Source organism: Coregonus lavaretus (genome assembly GCF_964263955.1).
Source record: "Coregonus lavaretus genome assembly, chromosome: 19".
NCBI lineage: Eukaryota > Metazoa > Chordata > Actinopteri > Salmoniformes > Salmonidae > Coregonus > Coregonus lavaretus.
In genome coordinates this window covers 23,922,758-23,948,657 of record NC_140006.1, presented here as the reverse complement: position 1 = coordinate 23,948,657, position 25,900 = coordinate 23,922,758, and the positions used below count along the sequence as shown (strand labels likewise).

At 43.3% G+C, this 25,900-nt stretch overlaps 1 pseudogene across 1 annotated transcript in view; it reads left to right on the top strand.

The window, feature by feature from the left end:
- Positions 1–10,383: 10,383 nt before the first annotated feature.
- The window catches only part of LOC311146469, a 42,040-nt pseudogene continuing 26,523 nt past the window's right edge, over positions 10,384–25,900 (top strand). The window contains exons 1-5 of the transcript in view: positions 10,384–10,558; positions 19,414–19,533; positions 20,241–20,333; positions 21,797–22,001; positions 23,720–25,028. The product of the transcript in view is annotated as an uncharacterized misc_RNA (transcript). The remainder of the gene's footprint in view (positions 10,559–19,413; positions 19,534–20,240; positions 20,334–21,796; positions 22,002–23,719; positions 25,029–25,900) is intronic.

The following is a 25,900-nucleotide window of genomic DNA, read 5'->3' as shown; positions in this document are numbered from 1 at the left end:
AGACCCTTTGCTATGAGATTCGAAATTGAGCTCAGGTGCATCCTGTTTCCATTGATCATCCTTGAGATGTTTCTACAACTTGATTGTAGTCCACTTGTGGTAAATTCAATTGATTGGACATGATTTGGAAAGGCACACACCTTTCTATATAAGGTCCCACAGTTGACAGTGCATGTCAGAGCAGAAACCAAGCCATGAGGTCGAAAGAATTGTCCGTAGAGCTCCGAGACAGGATTGTGTCGAGGCATAAATCTTGGGAAGGGTATCAAAATAATTCTGCAGCATTGAAGGTCCCCAAGAACACAGTGGCCTCCATCATTCTTAAATGGAAGAAGTTTGGAACCACCAAGACTCTTCCTAGAGCTGGCCGCCCTGCCAAACTGAGCAATCGGGGGAGAAGGGCCATGGTCAGGGAGGTGACCAAGAACCAGATGGTCACTCTGACAGAGTTCCAGAGTTTCTCTGTGGAGATGGGAGAACCTTCCAGAAGGACAACCATCTCTGCAGCACTCCACCAATCAGGCCTTTATGGTAGATTGGCCAGACGGAAGCCACTCCTCAGTAAAAGGCACATGACATGGTGGTGGCAGCATCATGCTGTGGGGATGTTTTTCAGCGGCAGGGACTGGGAGACTAGTCAGGATCGAGGGAAAGATGAACGGAGCAAAGTACAGAGAGATCCTTGATGAAAACCTGCTCCAGAGAGTTCAGGACCTCATACTGGGGCGAAGGTTCACCTTCCAACAGGACAACAACCCTAAGCACACAGCCAAGGCAACGCAGGAGTGGCTTTGGGACAAGCCTCTGAATGTCCTTGATTGGCCAAGCCAGAGCCCAGACTTGAACCCAATCAAACATCTCTGGAGAGACCTGAAAATAGCTGTGCAGCAACGCTCCCCATCCAACCTGACAGAGCTTGAGAGGATCTGCAGAGAAGAATGGGAGAAACTCCCCAAATACAGGTGTGCCAAGCTTGTAGCATCATACCCAAGAAGATTAGGCTGTAATCGCTGCCAAATGTGCTTCAACAAAGTACTGAGTAAAGGGTCTGAATACTTATGTAAATGTGATATTTCAGTTTTAATTGTTGTATAAAAAACAATGTAATTTTAGAATAAGGCTGTAACGTAACAAAATGTGGAAAAAGTCAAGGGGTCTGAATACTTTACGAATGCGCTGTAGATGTGTTTGATACCGTTCCATTCATTCTCTTCCAGCCATTACAATGAGCCTTTTCTCCTATATCTCTGCTCACCAGCCTCATCTGATGAAGTGATTTAAAGACATAGCAATGTTATATCATATATAGTCCATAATGGATGGACAAGACCAAAGTCAGAGGGGGACAGGCGTAGGCCTATGGATAAGCAGCAACATTGTAACTATAGATGAAAGGCACTTTAGATTTGGCTGGTCCAACAATGGCTTCATCTGCCAGGGATTATATACCAAATCAAATGAGACCTGTAATCTCTTAATCTTCTAGAAAGCTCTGCATTACAGCACAGCAAGTGAATCTGTTTGGATGGCAGCAGTGGGATGGGATCAGAGGTCTCTCCTTGGGTCATGGTCTTAGATGTTTTAACACCTGGCTGGTCTGTCTTTGTTTACCTCATTAACTGAGAGAGACAGGTTTTTATTAGTGTCACTGAGGTCAGGGCAACATGCCCAAGGATAAAGCAACACAGCTGCAGACCATTAATCCGGGAGAGTAGGCTAAAGTTACACATGCGCCTGTAACACTAATTAGATTTCGTAATAACAGGCTGAGAGAGACAGGCTATGTTTCCATTGTGATGATGAACAGAGAGACTACAGAATGTAGGCTATCCCTGCATATATTTGAGTGATACTAGCGGCAAAATGCGCAACTGGCATTGAGAGCTGCCTCCATATTGACATTCAGTAGGCTACCTATAGTGCCCATACAGTGTAAACATAACTTTTATCTACTGTTAACAATGATAGGTCAAATTTCGTCACTTGGGTGGAGGGATGGCGACGATAGTTCATTCTGCACAATCACATCAGCTGTCCTTCAACAGATGTGGGCGGCATCGACGGAGGACCGGCGCGCCGCCGAATCCTGTGCGCGGATGGGAATCATGTGCCGCGCTGACAATCTCTGCGTCAAACATAGAGAATCAAACGAAACACGGCAGCATTTCTCGACTGTGATAGGCTGAGCGTGGAGAAGGAGGTGGGCTGTTTTCCTGCGTTCAGCGAGTGAAGCGCACTGTACGAGAAGGTGGAACAGACTTCGACCAGCGACATCCACGACAACCATTGAGAACTGATCAAAAAGAGACAGCATTGGGTGAGTAAAATGATGAATAATGACAATTGACAGGCATACTACAGGTCAGGCGATTGTCTGGGTTGCAATATTTGTGTGTTTTGCTAAATTTCTTCCCATGCCCCAGAGATGTAGTAATTATTGATGAATGGTTACACGTTTATTACGCAGCAAGAAGCTCACAATATGCTGAATAAACGCAATTCCAGCCTGGTTGACTATGATGATAATGCGCCCTATTCTTTGTGATACAATATCACATTCTACCCAAATGAATGTTTACATATCAACAGTGGACGTGTTTGATTCACTCCCACCACGACCTATGCAGAAAATTCTCTTTGTTGTGGTGCCGCAGTTGAGAGTTAAGGCCGAAGGATGCTGTAGACAGGTGTCCACCGCATCGCATATAGGTCCACGCCAACAGAGTTGACATTGATCGTCTTTACATAAATGTGATATCATGCAGCTTCGGCATTATAATTCATTAAGATAACACCGATAGATGCTTAAAGAGTGCACTGCCACAAGGCTCATCCCTGCGGAAACGACGAATACCACACAAAGCCCCCCTCTCTATGTTGTATCTGTGCTGTGGATTAGGACACATTGTTCTCCGTCCATGTGTATTGTGTAGCGCCCTTCTCTCTTGACTGCAGCCGTACGGTGCATGTAGGTAGGCCTATTGTGTGTTGCGCAAACATGGTTCTGTATGCATGTGATCTATGCCCTCTGTACTGGACTGCAGTCGTCTTAGACCATGCACTTTGATTTGTTTCGTTTTTTATTCTCAGGTTTATTGCTCCTTTTCAAACATCAACGTTTATGTAGTCAGACAGACAGACACAGACACACTATAGATAAATGGACCAAGTAGACAGACAATAGACATACTGACCAATGACTGTATATGGCACAGACAGACAAATAGACAGGCATGCTTGGATTAGTAGAGATGGCCTAATGCATGCCATGAAATGTATCTCTCTCAGTCCTCTGGAATTGTGGGATTATAGTGCAATCCTCAACAGATTATGGGAGACAGGGCCAGAGGGACTGGGACAGCACAGCAGTGTGTCTGTCCATCAAGGTTCACAAAGTAAAGCAGAGGCAGATCCCAAAGACTTGCCAGACAGTCATTCCATACAGATTGCCATGGTATTGTGAGTAGAGATGTGTGGTACAGTGAAAAGCACTCCAGTGATGTATTGAAGTTTGCTTTGCTTTGCTTTGTACGAAAGACAAATATGGAACCAAACTTTAGGTCTCAAATCGTCTGCATGGGTGCAGTGATCTAACAGCCTCTGCAGGAGTAGGAGATTCCATGATGTCATTGTAGATTAGAGATACTTGAGCATGAAAGACGAAGACGAAATCTCTAAGGCTGTGTTTACATAGGCAGCCAATTCTGATATTTTTTCCACTAATTGGTCTTTTGACCTATCGCATCAGATCTTTTCACATCAGATATTTTTCAGAGCTGATCTGATTGGTCAAAATACTAATTAGTGAAAAACATATCAGAATAGGGCTGTCTATGTAAACACAGCCATATAGGCCTATACAGTGGGGGGAAAAGTATTTAGTCAGCCACCAATTGTGCAAGTTCTCCCACTTAAAAAGATGAGAGAGGCCTGTAATTTTCATCATAGGTACACGTCAACTATGACAGACTAAATGAGAAGAAAAAAATCCAGAAAATCACATTGTAGGATTTTTAATGAATTTATTTGCAAATTATGGTGGAAAATAAGTATTTGGTCAATAACAAAAGTTTCTCAATACTTTGTTATATACCCTTTGTTGGCAATGACACAGGTCAAACGTTTTCTGTAAGTCTTCACAAGGTTTTCACACACTGTTGCTGGTATTTTGGCCCATTCCTCCATGCAGATCTCCTCTAGAGCAGTGATGTGTTGGGGCTGTCGCTGGGCAACACGGACTTTCAACTCCCTCCAAAGATTTTCTATGGGGTTGAGATCTGGAGACTGGCTAGGCCACTCCAAGACCTTGAAATGCTTCTTACGAAGCCACTCCTTCGTTGCCCGGGCGGTGTGTTTGGGATCATTGTCATGCTGAAAGACCCAGCCACATTTCATCTTCAATGCCCTTGCTGATGGAAGGAGGTTTTCACTGAAAATCTCACGATACATGGCCCCATTCATTCTTTCCTTTACACGGATCAGTCGTCCTGGTCCCTTTGCAGAAAAACAGCCCCAAAGCATGATGTTTCCACCCCCATGCTTCACAGTAGGTATGGTGTTCTTTGGATGCAACTCAGCATTCTTTGTCCTCCAAACACGACGAGTTGAGTTTTTACCAAAAAGTTATATTTTGGTTTCATCTGACCATATGACATTCTCCCAATCCTCTTCTGGATCATCCAAATGCACTCTAGCAAACTTCAGACGGGCCTGGACATGTACTGGCTTAAGCAGGGGGACACGTCTGGCACTGCAGGATTTGAGTCTCTGGCGGCGTAGTGTGTTACTGATGGTAGGCTTTGTTACTTTGGTCCCAGCTCTCTGCAGGTCATTCACTAGGTCCCCCCGTGTGGTTCTGGGATATTTGCTCACCGTTCTTGTGATCATTTTGACCCCACGGGGTGAGATCTTGCGTGGAGCCCCAGATTGAGGGAGATTATCAGTGGTCTTGTATGTCTTCCATTTCCTAATAATTGCTCCCACAGTTGGTTTCTTCAAACCAAGCTGCTTACCTATTGCAGATTCAGTCTTCCCAGCCTGGTGCAGGTCTACAATTTTGTTTCTGGTGTCCTTTGACAGCTCTTTGGTCTTGGCCATAGTGGAGTTTGGAGTGTGACTGTTTGAGGTTGTGGACAGGTGTCTTTTATACTGATAACAAGTTCAAACAGGTGCCATTAATACAGGTAACGAGTGGAGGACAGAGGAGCCTCTTAAAGAAGAAGTTACAGGTCTGTGAGAGTCAGAAATCTTGCTTGTTTGTAGGTGACCAAATACTTATTTTCCACCATAATTTGCAAATAAATTCATTAAAAATCCTACAATGTGATTTTCTGGATTTCTTTTTCTCAATTTGTCTGTCATAGTTGACGTGTACCTATGATGAAAATTACAGGCCTCTCTCATCTTTTTAAGTGGGAGAACTTGCACAATTGGTGGCTGACTAAATACTTTTTTCCCCCACTGTACCTGTATATTATCATTATTGTTTAATGATGCTGTCAGTCACAGTCACAGAAGAGCACTGAAATATTCAAGTTGTCATTCAGACTGTTTGAAGTGAAGAAAGCCATAACAGTTTGCTGGATTCTATTAATAATTCCATATATTAATTTATATTCCTGTTCCATCTAGTCCATCATTCCATTGTTCCTCCTCAGTCACCAAATGATATTCAAACGAAACCCCTCAGTGTGAACTGAAAACAGGCTATTTTCCGAAAAAACGTTCCCCCATTATGAGAGCAAAGTGAGGTAAATCCAAAGTGACACCATATGTTTGTTGAAGGGGGAAGCTCAGTATGCCATGGCGTGCGGCTTCCTCGTCCGCTGCATGGTCTTGGTGTCAGGTCAGGGTCTGCTGGTCTGTGGTGATGTCTAGCTTTCCTGTCATAAACCATCCTCATCATCTCCACCATGAGATGCTGTCCACTGACTGTGATCTACGAGGACACCAGCCCTCCTCTTTTTTTCACAGTGGCCTTGGCTTCCCATCACTAGAGAGCTTAACAATAGAGGCAATGTGAGGGTGCTGTATGAGAAGGGCAAGGAGCCAGGGCCTTTGAGAAGAATCCAAGGGAGTAGAAAAATGGAGAGGGAATGTGATGTCATCCCCATTGGATGTCACTATGGCTCAGTTTGAAAATGGGTTCTTTGGAGAAATATTTCCTAGATGACTAATGTAAAGGACCCGTGTAGTTAAGTGGTTTCTATACTTGTTACTCATTGCTAGTGTCACAGTAGATAATAGAGGAGTTATAACATTGCTATATATTTTGGGATACCTTCTTGTTAATGCTGAGTGTAATGAATCCAACATGATTCTCTGAGAGATTGTACAATTGTAACTTGAAAGCTAGACCTTGTTAAGGAAGGATACGTGTGTGTATTTTCCAAGAGGAGCAAAAATGTGAGTGTAAATGAGAGAGTAGAACCGATTACAATGAGCGGAGGACCAGCAGGTCAGTAACTCCAGAGTGAGGAGCCATTGTAATGGACTGGACTGTGTCAGGTGCACATCCCATCTTCAGCTCAGCGTACTTAAACAGAAATGTACTATTCTTGACAGTTTACATAGCAACCCAAATGCCAGAATCCCTGAAAGTTCAACTAAGCACAAAGAGTAAATAACCTACCGCTTGTATCAAATAAAATAAAATAAAATGTTATACAACAGGTGTAGACATTACTGTGAAATGCTTACTTACTGTCTTCAGTGTTCGAACAGAGACCCTGTTTTCCCATGCAGCCATCATAGTTTACACACACACATGCACATGAGCATGCATGCACACACACACGCATGCACACACAGACACACACACACCTCACAGCTAGTCCTGAAGTCAGTTGATTTAGGTGAGTGTCCACACTCTGGGGGTAAATACAGATCTCATCACTGTGCTCTGACTAAGGCCTGACTGAATGACTGAGTGACTGACTGGTTGACTGTTTTCAGGTACTGTGTGTGTCTCCCCTGAGAGAATGAGACAGGGCGACAAAGCATTATGTCAGCAGTAACCAGAGATGGTGCCCATCATGCATGAGAGAGATATAAAAACTCTGACTCATGACAAACACTAGGAGACCTGGCAACATTTTAACACATTAAGGGACATCTGAGACCAGTACACCCTTGTGTTAAAGAAAAGATTGATCACTGTAACCATAACAAACTACTGTTTATTCCCTGACATTACAGTAAACTCCTTGTTGGGTCGGGGAACCAGCCCCCCTCACTTAACGTAATAACACCACATTATAGAGAGTAACTGCTTTACATAAATCATACGAATGAAATCAAAATAAAGACTTTAAAAGAAATGGGATCCAGAGTGATGCCAACTTCTCATCAAACATTTCTTTAACACAGACCAAGACCATCGAATAGATCTGAATAATTATAATTACTTCATGCATGCCACGGCCTATCTTTAGAAATAGCTCAAATGTTGCCTACTGATAATCTGATATATGATCAAATTAATAGATTGTCTCAGTTTTGTCACACGTTTAATTATATTCTATTGAGCTTTATTGATGAAAGAGACTATAGAAAGAGTGAGATATGTTGAATATTGTGCTTGAACTGCAAGACTCCTATTACTGATAACTTCCTCAGTTCAAATCATTTGGGCAAAACCTGTAATCAACCCTAGTGCAACAGATCAAAGGTCTGTAGGTGGGTGTTGATATGTTAGTCAGTCATCTAGTGTTGGCAGTCAGAGGTTAGATAAATATCTGCCAATAGAGTGGGTGAGTACACAGTACAGTATTTTGCTTGGTGACCATAACTATTGGATCAGTATGCCTTTTACAGTAAAATGGGGGAGTTACCGTATGGGAATATGAGGGGCGAATGAGGCTTACTGAGAGCATTTTGTGTAAACACAAACACCACCCCCCTGAACGAGGCTGTTGCTTTGGATAGCAGGATAATGCCGGGGATTCCCTGCCAAGCTGCTGGCCCAGGCCCACTCTGTGTGTTACTCTGTACTGTGTTAGGCTATGCTGTGTGTTACAGTACAGGAGGCCTGCTGTGGTTTTGGGGGATGATTGTGTGACAGACGGAGGGAGGGATTGAGTATAATATAACAGGGCCTGGCTGCATGTGGAAGTGGGGACTAGGGGTGACTCTAGCTAGCACTAAGCCCCATGCAGCAGTACCAGCTGGGTCTCTCAGGCTTTTACACTCAATATTAGCATAAAGCAGAATTATGCTCCTTTGTGTTAAATGGGACATTTCCAATGTTGCACTCAAAACTGGGGAGAACAGCCGTCTGAACAGCCGTCTGAACACCTGAAGGTGGGTGAATGGAGTTACAGTCACAGCGAGGTTAGAGGTGAAGAGAACTCACGCTTTGAATGAAACAAATGTACCTTTAAGAAAGAAGGGGAAAAGGGTCTGAAAAATGATTAACTTAGAATTGGGATCAGAGAACATGAAGGACTTTGGAGAAGAAAGACAGGTAAGGTAAGCATAACCTTTAAAGGAAGAGGTGTCTACAATGACTTGTAGAGGAGACTGAGTTGAGACAGAGGCTGTTGTAGGATTATGAATCTAATGTTTGCATGCCCTTGCATAATAATAACATTAGCATCTTTTCAACATTTGGATGGATGCATAAAAGCTGAGCTGTGATTTAGCTATTTTACTCAGTCACTGCTGACACCCTGCTGTGATCCTGCCTGAATGCGTTATTTTTGTTTTCTGTGTGTCACGTGGTATTCTCTCTCTCCTAGGGGCTGCTACAGTGTGTCAATGTAGTAATCTGACTATTCCTACTGTACTTGGTGTGGCTGCTCACAAAACAATGGGGCACAGTTTCAATCATGGCCAACAAACACTGTATGTACGCAAATCTGCAGGCTGGTGCACAATGGCAGCATGAATATATTTTTGTGAGACTGTGTGTGTCTATGTGTTTGTGTCTGCATGTGTTTGTGTAGAAGAAGGACAATCATCGCTTGTTCGTGTGTGGAGGGGGAGAGAGTGGGTGAGAGGGGACGGGAGGGGAGGAAAAAAAGAATGAAGTTGTGGGAGTGTGTCTGTGCGAGTGTTGGGAGTTCCACTGATAGACCTTTTGTGTAGAGCAGCTCTCAACATATGTATTAGTTTTGCTGTCTGTCTCACAAAGATAAACTCATTATAGGGATTAAATGGTGCACTGTGAAGAGAGAAGAATGTCCTCCCTCTTACTAAAGCTTGGATGCTTCTATCTCCTACTGTACTGTAGCAAGCAGGGCTGGATTGCTAAAGGCAGACAAAAACATGCTGTTCTGCAACAAAGTAGCAATAACTACCCTCTTTTACCTTAATTTGAATTGATAATCCAGGGTAATTATTAACTTCCACAGTTTAGACCGTACACCCTCCAGGTTCTTTGCAGACACTTTGATGTAGTGAGTACTCTCCATTCATTGGGTACTGTATGTGTTCCAGACAGCACTCCCAAATGGCTTCTCTGCCTTTTGGGACACAGTGGCGGGGATCCAGGATATCTTTATTACAGTTCCACTGCTCAGGCTATCAGATCTAACAGCGACTGGAAACCACTTTCATATGATAGCCTATCGCTGTCTTCTGAGATGCACAGCGCAACTACAAAAACCGCAGCATGTTATGGAGGTAATATACTGTTGGCCTGAATAGGCCTAGTTGATGATCTGTTTTGCTGTGGTGGTGGGTACTAGTGTAGTGTGAAGACAGCTAGCTGCAGTGGTGTACTGTCTGTGTCACTTGTGTCTTTAAGGGTAGAGAGGATGTGGGCGAGACAGAGGCTGCAGGGGGAGACTGGCTGCAATGACGGTGACAAAATTTCCATCCATTTTTCAGTTTTCTGTCTTTGTTCAATTTTGCATGGGCCCTATGCTAACTTCGGGAGCCCAGGCTTCGAACAAAACACAATTTGGATGGGTGGCCTCTGGAGAATAGCCCTGTCCTGGTCTCTAACAACACAAAATAGACCCACTGGTTTTGTCTAGCAATATAAACCTTGGTAAGTTTTTTGCTAAACCCTGTTCTTATTATGGACTGGGGGATGGTCTCTGTCAGCTAGGCTATATCCCCTCAGCCTCAACCCACCCCCAAAGAGATGACCTTTTGGACTGAATCCCCCTAAGGTAAATAGAGTGGTTTGACTGCGGCTCGATTTAGTGGTGCTGGGTTGACTGCAGCTGGATTTAGTGGGGTGCACATATGGTGACATCCATTAGCCAAGATCAGCCATCATAATGAGCTCTGACTAGTGGGCCTCCATACCAGTATACGGCTGTAGAGAAATGCAGTATGGGGTTAGTGCGAAATCTTGTACTGATGACGATAATGTTGTGAATGAAGATGAGGATACTCTCTGACCTCTAACCTCCTTGTTCTCTCCCCAGGACCATGGACCTGAGCTTGCATGACGCTCTCACGGATGGGGTGCCCCAGTCGGGCCCGGACAACCCGGTGAGGAGGGACTTCATGGCTTCCCTGGAGAAAGAGACCTTTGATGACAAAGTGGGCGAGACTGTGGGAAAGACTGACTACCGCCCTCTGCTGGACGGGAAGGATGGAAAAGGTAAACTGGGATGCAGGATGTATGGAGGCTTTGTGGGAATGGGTTAACCCACAGAGAGAATTGGGGCAGCAGAGAGACAATCCAGTGAGAGGATTTAGCTGATTATTTTGCTCAGTAAAAGCATATATTGTGACGTATACCTGAATGTCAGCTGCTTACAACTTTAGGATAGACAATCTGTGAGTTCCCTGCCTCCACTTTAATCCCTCTTTTATATCTATACAGATTATCCTTATCTCATATGCATACAATATCATGTACACATATGCTATTGTGTGTACAGTATAGTATGTGTATCATGTAGTGTGTAAGCAAATGTGTTAAATAATGGAGAGAGAGGAGACCTAAGGGACAGAGGAACCAGGCCAGACAATGTTCAGGAACAGAACCACCCGCTCCAGCGCCTGTTATTTACTGTACACTCTTCCTGCCACAGCGTGTGTGCGTGTGTGCGTCGTGTGGGTGCCTGTGTGTATGTGTGCACCCGCACTCGCGTGGATGTGTGTGCATGTGCTGTTTGTTTTGGTTTGTTGCTGCCATCCTACTGTATTGAAGGGCAACACCACTACTGTTGAACCTCATTTTGATGATCTACAGCACAATGATAGTGTCTCCATACACTACCAGTCCAAAGTTTTAGAACACCTACTCATTCAAGGGTTTTTCTTTATTTTTACTATTTTCTACATTGTAGAATAATAGTGAAGACATCAAAACTATGAAATAGCACATATGGAATCATGTAGTAACCAAAAAAGTGTTAAACAAATCAAAATATATTTTATATTTGAGATTCTACAAATAGCAACCCTTTGCCTTGATGACAGCTTTGCACACTCTTGGCATTATCTCAACCAGCTTCATGAGGTAGTCACCTGGAATATATTTCAATTAACAGGTGTGCCTTAAAAGTGAATTCGTGTAATTCCTTCTTAATGCGTTTGAGCCAATCAGTTGTGTTTTGACAAGGTGGGGGGGGGTATACAGAAGATAGCCCTATTTGGTAAAAGACCAAGTCCATATTATGGCAAGAACAGCTCAAATAAGCAAAGAGAAATGACAGTCCATCATTACTGACATGAAAGTCAGTCAATATGGAAAATGTCAAGAACTTTGAAAGTTTCTTCAAGTGCAGTCGCAAAACCCATCAAGCACTATGATGAAACTGGCTCTCATGAGGACCGCCACAGGAATGGAAGACCCAGAGTTACCTCTGCTGCAGAGGATAAGTTAATTAGAGATACCAGCCTCAAAAATTGCAGCCCAAATAAATGCTTCACAGAGTTCAAGTAGCAGACACATCTCAACATCAACTGTTCAGAGGAGAATGTGTGAATCAGGCCTTCATGGTCGAATTGCTGCAAAGAAACCACTACTAAAGGACACCAATAAGAAGAAGAGACTTGCTTGGGCCAAGAAACACGAGAAATGGACATTAGACCGGTGGAAATGTGTCCTTTGGTCATGAGTCCAAATTGGAGATTTTTGGTTCCAACCGCCGTGTCTTTGTGAGACGCGGTGTGGGTGAACGGATGATCTCCGCATGTGTATTTCCCACCATAAAGCATGGAGGTGGGGGTGCTTTGCTGGTGACACTGTCTGTGATTTATGTAGCATTCAAGGCACACTTAACCAGCATGGCTACCACAGCATTCTGCAGCGATACACCATCCCATCTGGTTTGGGCTTAGTGGGACTATCATTTGTTTTTCAACAGGACAATGACCCAACACACCTCCAGGCTGTGTAAGGGCTATTATACCAAGAAGGAGAGTGATGGAGTGCTGCATCAGATGACCTGGCCTCCACATTCCCCTGACCTCAACCAAGTTGAGTTGGTTTGGGATGAGTCAGATGGCAGAGTGAAGGACTAGCAGCAAACAAGTGCTCAGCATATATGGGAACTCCTTCAAGACTGTTGAAAAATAATTCCAGGTGAAGCTGGTTGAGAGAATGCCAAGAGTGTGCAAAGCTGGCATCAAGGCAAAGGATGGCTATTTGAAGAATCTCAAATATAAAATATATTTTGATTTGTTTAACACTTTTCTTTGTTACTACATGATTCCATATGTGTTATTTCATAGTTTTGATGTCTTCACTATTATTCTACAGTGTAGAAAATAGTAAAAATAAAGAAAAACCCTTGAATGAGTAGGTGTTCTAAAAAGTTTGACCGGTAGTGTAGGTGAAAATGGAGCATATCTACATTTTGTATAAAAAAAGGTCTACCCGATGACATTTTAAAAACAGTGATTTTCAAAGACTATGAGATTCGTGGTGACATGGGGAGCAAGAAAAAACCCTCCCCTTAGCTAGAAAGTCATTGCACGTTTTGAAAATCGCTGTTTTTATACGTTTAATCCTACCCTGTGATGTCACAGAGAAGGATTATTTAGGGCCGTTTTATCTTTTTAACTACAGTTGATAGAAATGTGTTGTTTTCACATACAGTATTTAGACACTGGTTCGGTGCTGGAGACAATTAATATTATGTTGAAAAGTGATGGAATTGCCCTTTCAGTTTGTGTGTCAACCTGAACCAAAGTCAAAGAGGGACAATGTGTATTTAAAAAATATTATTTGTGACTCACACCATTTCTTATGCAGTCTTTGGGATCTCTGTGATTCAGTGGTATTGTGCACTGATGTTATTGTGAACATATTTTTCCTGAACTTGAACTTCATCTTGGGTGGCAACTTCCCCCTGATTTTATCTAAAATAAATTTCACACAAAAAAATTGCCTACTGGAAAACTGTGTTTGTTTCCATCTGCCAAGAAAGTGCTTCACAGTTCATGAGAACTCTGTCAAGAGCATTTGTGGAAATTCACTCCTTTGGGCCATTCCCATCACTGTGGTTCACCCTCAAATGTAATTGTTTATTGTGTTGCATGGGCACATTTTCACAGCTGAATCATCCTCTTTTGGCTATGTTGGATGGCAATTGGTATTTTAGCCCCAGATTGCAATTCCCATTTTGCACAGGAATAACAACAGAGAAAGTGAGAGAAAAAATCATAGAACAAAAAGTTCAGAGAATGAAGATTATTTTTCATAACTCTACCATTAGACAACGCTGCTCCTCACAGAAACAGTAGAAGTACATAGCCAGCTAATAAATGTGACCGGTAATATGATAAAGCTCAAATGTACAGCGATAAATCTCCTCCACTCCAGATATAAAATCCATCCTCCCAGTCAGTTCCTTCAGATCCAACTCTCTAACCCACAGACAGTCTCATTATACCTCAGACAGACAGACAGACTCCAAGCACCCAGAGCACTCCCTTTCTCTCTCTTTCTCTCCCTCTCTCTCCATCTATCTCTCTCTCACCTCTCCCTTTCTACTTCTCTCTTTTTCGCCCTCTCTCCATCTAGATGACTATCACTGTCTTTGTCCATCTCTCCCACACTCCCTCTCTTTCTTTGTCACTTCCAGAAGTGTCAGCCTGGAGACACGGTTCAGCATTAGCATAGCCCTGACTGGAGCAACATTACAGACTCAGTCATGCACAAGTCAGGACACAGCAATGTCAATCAACACCCAGGCCATTAACATCCTCTCCTCTGGTGTCTTGGCTACATCGGTTGCATGTTAATTATCCTGCTCTCAAACTGTAAATATTGACATGCATATTCAGTCAAAACAAAGGATTAGGATTAGGGGTGGATTAGAGGAGGTATTCTTTGAACTCAGAGGCTTTATGACCTCCATGTCAATCCGAACTGGACACATTGATTTCTTTAAAAGTGGAGTTGATTGACACAGATGACGTCAGCTTTTCCACACAGCTGCTTGATTTAATGATGTCTAATTAAGATAAACCAACATCCTTAGGCTACGCTACATTATGGGGTTTATTTCAGGAGGGCATTCAGAACACAGTGTACATTGTAGCATGTTGGCTAGTGACAGCAGTGTGTTGCATGATAGAGGCTCTGCGTTGAGCATGTGACTGCAGTATGCTGGAACAACAACAATAGCAGAAGGAGGAAACAGCTCTGGTGAGCTCATCGAAAAGACAGAACACCAGTGTTGGCAGTGCAGATCTGTGTGTGTGTGTGCTGATTTCAGCATCTCCTCTGTACTGTATGATGATTGATGCTTTTAGAACAAGAGCTCTGGTCAGCCGCTGTGTAGATCAAGGTTTTCCCAAGGAGATATGAGAGCATTTGCTGCTTATCAGTCACGTACTGTACACTAATCCTTTTCTTTGATACTGTAAGTTCATTCAATACTGTACTTTTTCTAAATGTTTCTCTGATTTAGCTTCTGTTGGATCTAGTCAATATTCTTAGGATGTCTGATTTGTGGAGTGACAATTTAACATGCCTTCTTCCCTGAACTGAAGCCACACTACATTGAAAGACAAGTAGGAAAACGTATATTTGTATGTGAAATGTCAGTGGGAAATACACAGTAATTGAAGTTATTGTATCAGTCTATCATCCTAGCATGATTAAAGGGATTCAACACATGTTGTTGCCCCTCTCCTTGACCTACACAAAGTCATTGCTATGTTCATCAATCATTAAAGGCCTTCCCAGAATCTTCCCCATCCCATTCCTTCTCCCCTTCCCCAACGCCCTTCAATCTCAAAGTCATTGGTTGGTTACTTTGTCAATTGTCATATGGAGTTGTCATATAGAATTGGATACTTTGATTTTTGCTTTTCCCTTCGCCTGTTTGTAGTAAAGAATCAAAGATCAGGCCTACATATGCTTATGACGAACAGCAACACAAAATGAGAGAAACCCATACATATACAGGAGGGAGTACAAAACATCTCTTCTCACTGTACAGCATTAATCATTATTATGAAAATTATGCAATTTTCTATTTTCGCTACACCAATTATCCCATAACCGGTGAACAGATATGTATGCAGCTGAAACATGCCTCTCACGGAGGAGGAGGCTGAAGCAGGGGGTGCCTGCCAAATGGTGGCGTAGCACTGGAGAGGTTTGACAAGCTGAGTGCATGTCAACCCCACGGGTACCGTCTGGAGCTGAGGCTGGGGCTGATTCCCATTCAGGCGATAGAAGATGATGGACTTTATCAGCTCTCTGGCCTCTGAGAAATAGCCCTCGAACAATGTCTTAGAAATTAGAAATAGCCCCTGGAACAATATATTATGTGTTATGTCCAGCGTTAGGCCTATGTGTCATTCACCTACAGCCTATTGGGACAATACCATAACAGCTGGTGTAAGATAATGACTTGTGTATTCAGTGTGGGTGTAAACTCATTAGTCACAGAACACATACACCATACTTTAGTGGTCCATTAGCAGTCCATGGAGAGCAATCCATCCCTCCTACACACACAACACAACTCCCTCCATCCTCGTAAACCCCATTAATTTAACATGCTCATAAATGCCAGTCAAGTATAACATATTTTACACTTAATTTCTCACAACCACTGCCTTATTTACTTACTATTTAAACACAGAAATCATCAAACATCTGCTTATCCTCCATTCTGCACCTTACGTAAGGGTGTCCTTACATAAGTGCCAGGCTAGCAGACAGGCTTCTGTGCTGACGGAGTGAGGGAAAGGGAGGAAGGTCATTGTGACTCCTCCGGCAGAGTACAGAGGGAGCCATCGCACCCAGCATGACTTGGCAGTCTTTTGGTCTAGACACTAACTACCTCACGGCGCGTCTGCTTTTACGAGTTATATTCTCTTATTGTTATTATTGCTCCTGGACCCTTGTGTCACAACAGGATATTTGTATTTTATCTCCCTGCCTGCAGTTTGGGCTCCTAACTTCCCCTCTGTCAGAGATAGGCTACTTGTCTTGAATATCCATATGGTGTTTGGCTCCCTCAGCGATCCCAGGGCATCCCCTGTAGTTCACTTCTGAAACCGGAGAGTTCAAACTCCCCAAACACATAATTTAGGTGTCCCTTTCAATTTAACCGAGAATAGCCTGGACCGAATTTAATTTCTGAGGTATCATACAATACTGCACCAGACAGGAGACCTAAATAATACAGTGTAGCCTACAACTCATGCGACGCGAAACTATTTATAGTTAACTGTGGCTGTGAGAGCACTGACTGCGGTCTACTGTATCTGTTGTCTGATCAGATGTTGTGTGTGTATTCTAAGACCAGTGTGATATTGTTAGCCCTGGTTCCATTGGTTCTGTGCCATCCTCGGGAATAGTAAACTCTGGTTTCCTATGCCAGGGAAGTCTCTGCCATGCTCTGTGTGTCAGGACTGATGTCAGGTCAGACACTGTGCCAGCCCGGCCAGGGTGTTGCTGGGGCGGTGGGGATGTGGTTTTTGGGCTGTGTTGGCATAACTCCACTTATGTGTTCTGAGGGGAGGCGGACGTGCTGCATGGAACATACATAGGAGAGGACCAACACCTTGATGGTCCCCAGAGGCTGCTGTTGCTGAGCAACACAAAATGCTGGGACTTACACCTTCCCTCACGTGACTCTTTCAGATATCTTTGTTTTATCATGAAAGATGTGCTGGTATTTAACACTAGAACCTGGTGTGTGTGTGTATTTCTCCCCGTTTGGTATTTTGTATGTCTCATTGAAGGACATATCACACAGTACTTGACTCTACACGCTGATGGATGACTTTATGACTTTATTTTTGTAATATCACCTAAGTTGCATCTAGTCAAGCAGAAGAGGTCAGATTGACATGCAATGATTTCTCTGGGGTTGTGTGTGTTTGAATGTAGCTCCTGTAGCTCAGTTGGTAGAGCATGGCGCTTGCAACGCCAGGGTTGTGCGTTCGTTTCCCACGGGGGGCCAGTATGAAAAATGTATGCACTCACTAACTGTAAGTCGCTCTGGATAAGAGCGTCTGCTAAATGACTAAAATGTAAATGTATATGGGCTGAATGATCTGGTAAAACAGTGGAGCCCTACAGGAGTAAACACCAGATAGTACAGTGAGTTCCTCTAGGCTGTAATTTAAGCTTAAACTGAGGTTTTTATGTCAATCATTTATGACACAGACGGGAAAGGGTTGCCGCTGGAACCTCAGATGCTCTTGTCTGGTTGGTCGGTTGCGTAACCATAGTAATGGCCCTTGGTCCTGTACTGTCCCCTCTCGTCACTGTCACCCCTCTGCTGTGTTCCAGAGAGGGCTGCTTTTAGGGACAGCACCCTGAGACACATTAGAGTAGCCTATTAGTCTAGGCCAGACATCAACTGACATGTTAGATCAGGTGGGTATTCAATGTGCTTGTCAGTTGTTGGAGGTGGAGTTCATAGAACTAAACATTTCTAGAGTAGCCTAGCATAGCAAAAATATATATAACTGTGTCCAAATATTTATGAAAGGCACTGTAGCCTACATTGAAACCAGGAGGGCAATTTTGCTTGCAAGCTTCGTGAGTGGTAGGGTTGCAAATCTACCGGTAATTTACCAAAGTTACCAGAATTTTCAGTAGTTCAGGTAATTCTTTGCAGTCTATGGAAGCAATTGGTCATTTATACTTTAATCACTTTAAAATATATATATAAAATTACAATTTTTTCTTTAACTTTAACTTTTAGGCAGGGGCAACAGAGTTAGGTACTTTAGCTTAACATGGTCACATGCAATGTTAGCTAAGCTGCAAGTGTGCACGGGCGTGCAGCTCCCCCGGGACTGCAGCGCAGAAGAAATATCAGCCCGTGCAGAGAAGCACAAGATTGATCTTCACTTAACTTTCTTGAGTTTTCCCCTTTAGTTAACACTATCAACATTTCCCTTTACTGTGGGAATTGTGATTGAATCAATGCAATATTAGCCACTTTCAATGCAACATACCGAAACAAAACAAACTATGCAAGAGATGTTGTTGTAGGCAGAACGCATCAGAGTAGGATTCCATTGTATTGACAAGCATGACTCAGTCCGTACTCTACACAGACCGGTGTGGCATAACCAATCAGAGCTGCAGTAGTCTAATATGCAAATAGACCATTGCCATATATGGATCTATGCCATTCACTTTGAACTGGACTGTGTTTACAGCATGAGTGGACGTGAGTAGGTGCGCTTGTTTTGAGATCAAAGCGAGAGCTGCATGTAGCCACTTGTGCACATTTTTTCATATCCTTTGCTAGTTAGTGAGTTATTAGCCCAGTTATAGATCATTTGTAGTCAGCAATGGAGGAGTGATTGCTTCTTAAAAGAGCACAAAATGTGTACATTTCTAGACATCTTTGAAAAGAGAGTCAGGTATATATTTTTATATTTTGAGACAGCCTTGAATAAACTAAGTAGCCAATAGGCAGAGGGTAGCATACTTTGTCTGATTCTCTGTAATAATGGTATGGGAATAATAATGAATTTTATTTTGTAAAGTGGTTTCTTGCATCAAACAACACAACAACATTTTCAATCACCTCCTTGTCTGAAGGAAAAGTGGATAAGCAGGTTAATGTCAAGCCCTGCATGTTTTTTTCAAAGGTCTCATGGAATGTAGGCCTACATTGAACACCACACATTGGCTGCTACTGTAGGCTGAATGAAAGAACAGCTATTTCCATGTTAAAATGTTATGGGATGCATTTTCTCCATTGTTTTTGATGGTAGGCAACTCTGTTAGGCTGACATTATGATCTAATAGCCACAGTAGCCCACTTGACCACTGTCTGAAACTGTAACTTAAAGCGGGTACAGCCTCAGTGTTCACAGTAAACGCACGCTGGAAGTTGTACAGAATTTTCACAATGTTAAAGTTTGCGCTCAGCAGACTTGAAATTTGCTCAGTGGCGAAAAGAATTAGAGGGAACATTGGTCACATGACTTGGTCACTTGGTCCTATCTCTAACACTCGATTTTCAGTCCTGATGTTGATGTCCTGTTTTTTGCCTCTCTTCATTGCAGGCTCCAGTATGATGCCAGGAGGACAGATGGGGACGGGGATGCAGCGGCAGGAACCAATGGGAGAGAAGCATCCCTGTCAAACTGGACAACAGTCTGCCTTCAATGCTGACTACCTTTCAGGTGAAGCTTCTATCCCCCGGTTTGAATTCCTCTAGTGTTTTACTGTATGTATGCTCAAGCGATAAGGCATGCCCAGTGAAAAGGCATTTTGTGAAAGGACAGGTTTCCATTGTTTCTATATCTGATTATATTTTACTGTCATAGTCATTTGTTTATCCTTATCATCAAGAGCCTAAGATGCTAAAGATCCCTCTGTGGTATATTAAGCTGTCTGGTTACCTAGAGCTGCCTGCCAAGTATCCCTGGCACAGCCCGGGCACTCTCAGGAATGTAAATTGGGCATTACGGTAGTGCAGGACTGCTAGTTAAACGCGTGCCTGCATCTAAGTAAGGCTGTTACATTTTACATTTACATTTTAGTCATTTAGCAGACGCTTTTATCCAGAGCGACTTACATGTTGTTGTCTTCTTGTTGCTGTCTTCTCTGACCATCTGGACATTCATATTCCATAGCTAACTATGATTTATGTGATTGTGAATGTGATCACTATCTCCTTTGGGGGTTTTAGGCTGGCTATTCATTTGCGTCTGTGGTGTACTCATCTGTCATTGGTAGCTGATGTCTGATGTCTCTCTCTCTCTCTCTCTCTCTCTCTCTCTCTCTCTCTCTCTCTCTCTCTCTCTCTCTCTCTCTCTCTCTCTCTCTCTCTCTCTCTCTCTCTCTCTCTCTCTCACTCACTTTCTCTCTCCCCCTAACTTATCTCTAGGCCCAGTGTCTAGTATGATGGGAATGTCTGGTGATCAGTGGGGGAACCAGAACAAAGGAATGAAGGACAGCAACATGCCAGACTCTCTCATGGGTACTGCTTAATAATACTGTACAGTGTTTATGTAACACCATCATGTAGTTAGGGCTGTGACGGTCATGTAATTTTGGATGACGGTATTTGACCAGAGCCAAATGACCACAGTCACCGTAATAACCTTTAGAATAAAATAAAAAATATATAAAATATATAAATATAATATATATATATTTTTACACACATTTTCTCCTCTTCGCTCCTGACTGCACGGGCTGCCATAGAAATATAATGAATAGAACAGGCATCCCCATTCAAGTCAATGAAGCAGGAAGTAAAATATGTGCTAAAATATGTTCTGTGATTTGTTGATTCAACCAGAGATACTTTTGAGGAGATGAGAAACTCCATTGGAATCGTATTTACGCCCATTGTGTACATTGCCTATGCGTCATCAATGGGCCATGCGGTGCATTCTGGGCGATTCTAGGACAAGGAGAGCACTCCTTCAAGAAGTGATTTGGAGTAAATTGGGCCATTGATGACGCATAGGCAACGTACACAATTGGAGTAAATTGGAGTAGATTGGGCTCAAAAATCCAACATTAGTATGAATTCTGTGAACAAGAAGTACAACGTTACAAATCTTTTCAGAGAAATTAGATAATTAACTTGTTCTCTGTAATATCGTATAGCTTTGGAATCGTGACATTATGTAGGCCTACTTTCAAGGAAAATAGGCAGGTTTCTCGACTCATACCCTGACTTTAAGAAGGGATTGCGTGACGATTAGCTTATCTACCGCATGACGCAGTATGACAAAGTGGACGTGATTGGTTGACAGTCTGCTGTGTTTGGTGTTATACGTTTCTCCATTCATTGCCCAATGGGATTCCTACCTTCTCCTTTCTCTAATATCTCTGACTCAACTCAACTGGCATTACATCAATACATTCCATTGCATGAGCCACATCAGTTAACATCATTTGAATGAACATTCTACATTACCATGGAAATGATTGCATCACAATAACAGGCAGCCATTGCTAGTGTACCTATGAGTTTACCAGTAAAATTTCCAGAGTTAGAGGTGCGAAGCCCATTCTATTCATTATATTTCTATGTGACTTGTTCGCTTGTTTCAGCAAGGCGCAACAAAGTTTTGTCACGTTAAGAGTCCATGTTATGGAAGAAACGGACTCAACCACACGAATGCCCGACCGTCCCGTCTTCAATCAGCTGTTTGTCTCAGGGAACCAGTGGCAATATATCTAAAACTTTCCCTTTGGATGACTAAGTTATGTTAGGTTATGACGGTCATTTTATTTTCATGACGGTCTTCACCCATAGGCTAACCGTCGATTACATGGTTATACGGTAATACGGTAATTGTGCCAGCCTTACATGTAGTGCTTATCACTGTGTATTATAGCACAATATAGTAGTAATAACCTGTATAATAGAGTAGTTATAACACATCATAGAATAGAATAACCTGTTTGTCTTAATTCCACTCCCAGGTTTCTCCCATCCAGGGATGATGAGCATGAACATGAATATGAACATGGGTTAAGGAGGTATGGGGGGCATGGCTCCATTCCAGTCAGGAATGCCTCTTATGGGCAACCCTCAGAAGGCCTCTCCTCTGTTTGGCGCTGAGCCCCCCAAGCAGTCCCAGGCCCCCTTTAAACCCAATGACCACTACCCCTCTGCCCCGGGCCACAGGTAAGAGGTTGTCTCACACAGAGCAGGTCAACTGGGGGCCTGGGTGGGATTTCCAGAGGTCCAGTCACCAGTTACAGTAAAACACAGTATCAAATGTCAGGAAATCCAATAGGTTTTGATGATGATAGAGCTAAAATGTGACCATGAACAGGGTAAACTTTAACCGTCACTTTTTCTAGAGGGTTCCTCAAAGTGCCAGAACCTTAGTCATCCAAAGGGAACGTTTGAGATATATTGCCACTGGTTTGTTTACAAACTAAATGCAGAACTTGTAGTTAAAAGCCGGCTAGTGGTATTAGTTGTTACTTACATAACGGTTATTTTATTGTAGCGGCCATCAGAGCAGAAATCCAGTGCTGCTCTTTCGTTTATACTTCAGATCTTACTGTAACTTTATAACATTTGTTTGAGAAGCAATAATAATTATGTGATGAGATTCCTAACCTTATTTATTAGAAATAAAGATAAGAAAAAGAAATAAAATCCTTAGATTCTCCCCCCCCGCGTCTGAGGCCTAATTGAAGTGCTCCGTTATATTTGGAATAAAATATGTATCTTTAAATATTTATCTTCAGCTCCTTACCCACCTTGACATTGCTTTCTGAGTGAGGCAACCGCATAGACTACAAGTAATGGGCCTTCTGTCAGGAGGCCAAACTGAGGCTTTGGATTAAGACGCACTCTTCACTTTTTAAATACCAATATTGCATGAAACATAGATGATAACGCTACCGGATCTCCTGCACATAGTGTTTAACATAGACACATAATCAGTGAAGGAAGTACATTAAGGAAAATAGCACATCAGTCAATTAGAGAAGAGGGCAGGGATACACAATTTAGAAGAAAAATCCATTATCATTAACGATTGGGGTGAGAGAGGGGAGGTTTTCATTATTTTTCATTTGTCTCTGCCCTGCCATGATAAGTATTGGGATGGTACTACCCATCAGTATTAACTAAGAAACATGGACGCAGAGAGGTTTTTGGCCACTGTAATGTCTTTATCACAACATAAAAAAAGAGCATGTGCTGTATGTTGTTTTTGTGTGTACCGTATCTTTCAGTTATTCATATATTTATGATTTTTTTGTAAATATTGTCTACTTCTAACACTGTCCTCTTCAGTATTTGTTTGTACTGGGTACCCCATGTCACATTACCCCTTCCTCTGGATTCATTGTTTGTCTGTGTTTATCTATGTGACCTGCCTCTGTTGTTGTTATGCAGTCTGCCTGTTCCTTGTACATTAATTCATTTGCTCATCCGCTCATGCGATGTGCTGTCTAGTGTACATTAAACATCACAATGGTCAGTCTCAGCACAATCTCCATTCTCCCCCTGCCCCGGCAGAGAGAATCACACCCAATCAGCTGCAAGCTTAGAGCAGTGCACACAAAAAAAAACTGTCCCTCTTAAGGCTAACATGTAATCCATAAGCCTAAAATTCACATTCTATAAGCCTACTTGCCAGGCCATAAATAAATTATAGTGGAGGTTGTGTCAGTATGACTTAACTTACATAAATTCAAAACTCAAGGCACAATTTTATTTAACACAATTGATTGAATCATTTTTATTTGTAGTTTAATACGATTATTTTCTACTCAGTGGTTGAGTTTCATAAATTTAGGTCGGAATTTCTTAGAGCAGATAAGATATACCCTGATTTTACTGGAGAGGATTGGCAATTGGTTATTGGTCTTTACTATGGGTAGTGACATTCCTTCCTCCTCTCTGCTCATCAAGAAGTTTGGACAAACCCAAACCCCTGGGCAGGGGGTCAATCCAGGCTGCAGGCCTCAGAGGGTCTCCCCCTCTCCTCCAGCAACTCAGTGGAGGAGAGCCCCAACTCCGACCCCCTCAGCCCCTATGGCTTCCACAGCCAGGAGACCGGCTCTGGGGACGAGAGGGGGAGTGAAGGGGTCAACAGCAGCAGCAAGCAGCAGAAGAGGAAGAAGAAGAAAAGGAGGTCCAGGGAGGAGGTGTATGACTTCATGGACAGGCAGGAGGCTCCGGATGCAAATGAGGAGGAGGGCGAGACAGAGAGCGGAGCCTCGGACGTCCCTTTGAGCCCGTCCTCCCCGAGCAAGGAGGAGAGCTGGGAGTGTGAGATCCGAGGGAGGGGTGGGGGTAGGATCAGGGGCAGGAAGAATAAGAGCAGGATGAAGCTCCCAGAGGAGTGGGGGCCAACACCCCAGGAGCCAACGACACCCCATGCCACCCCAGCCTCGGTGGCCCTGGAGTCTGCAAGGATCACTGCCTCCGGTCCCTTAAGTTCAACCCTGGAGAACATCTCCTCCCTCATAGCCGGCCCCCAGACTAACCCTTTTAGCAGTTTTATAGAGGACACCAAACTCTCTCACACCCCCACTGCCCCATCCCTCACTGAGAACCCCAAACCCAGTCACATTCTCACCACAGACCCTGCCCTTACAGACACTTTTACTAGTAACCTAAACATGTTTGCGCAACCTTCCCCTGCCAAGGTCAGCATGGACTGGGAGGCTGAGGCTCCCATTAAAAACACTGCCTCGGCTGCCCTCCATTATGAACCCATGTGTGTTGATGACTTTAAAATAGCCAATAAAGATGTCCTACCCCCCAAGAAGGATGAGGCAGCTCTGTCTTTCACTGACAAAGCCTCCTCTGATCGTGGCCGTCCTGAGGCCATGTCGTCTACTTGTGACCAGAAGCAGCTGGGCCCTCAGAGCTCCCCAGGTCTCAGCCCCCAGGTCTCACAGACCTTCTCCTTCCTAGACTCTGTCCTGCAGACCCCCCAAGCCATCACTCCTGCTTCACAGCCCCAATGCCAGACCACCACACCCCAGGGCCCTCCTCCAAACACCACCACCTCCTCCTCTTTCCAGAGCACTCCTCCTCCCCTGTTTAGCCACTCCTCCCAGCCTGATCACGACTCTCCCAGTCCCCGCCCTGCAGTGGGCTCAGGCCTGCCCTTTATCCCCACCGCACTGCCACTCACAGAGCACCAGGAGCCACCGCTGCCAGAGCCCCCCCTGCTGGAAGGTTGGTGACACTGAAGAGGGGACATGTCTATCTATCTATCAGTATGGGGGTGAATGATGACATTATAGTGCATGGCTCTCTCTGTGGACTGGGCCTGCTGTTTCTTGGCCATTATGTGTTTAATAGCACTGGTAATAACACGCTAACTAATTACCACTGCTCTTTAACCTGACTGTGTCTGACTGAGCCTTGAGTCCCTCTTACCTGACTGACTGTCTGGCCTGTCTCTGTAGTACTGTATTGATGATGATGATGATGATGATGATGATGATGATTATAATATCATATGCTATGTGTCTGTCTACCTACTGTACCTGATCATGTCAGCTGACCGGCCCAGCTCGTTTGACCTCCTATCTCTATCCTTTCTAACACTGTAATCATATACTAATTACTCTACTGTCTCTGTAGATTACTCTCTGTGTGACTCTTGAGTGAATCCACTCTCCTTGGGATAGAAATAGCTAGCTTTCTCCCCCCTGAATGCAATTATCCTAAATTGCAACAAGTCATTCTAGACCTTAACTCTTTGAAATTGACTCAACCTTTCTTCACTAATCAAAGGAATGTTGGTTTGCAGTGTGATTCTCTCTCTTTCTCTCAAGAGACTGATTTCCCCCTGACTAAATGATGCTTTTGTTCCTCAAATTGCCTATGCTGACTGAGGAGTCACTAACAGCTTTTCTTTCACGTTCTCTTTCTACTTGTGTGTGTGAATTCACTTTCAGAACCATTTTGAATGTCTCAAAATGATCTTGGCTAGAATTCTTAGATATGCAATTTGACCATTTTAAAACATACACATTTTACTTTCATGCAATTTTTAATTGGAGATATTAAAACAGATTTTTACTCAAATTCTGAATTCCTTG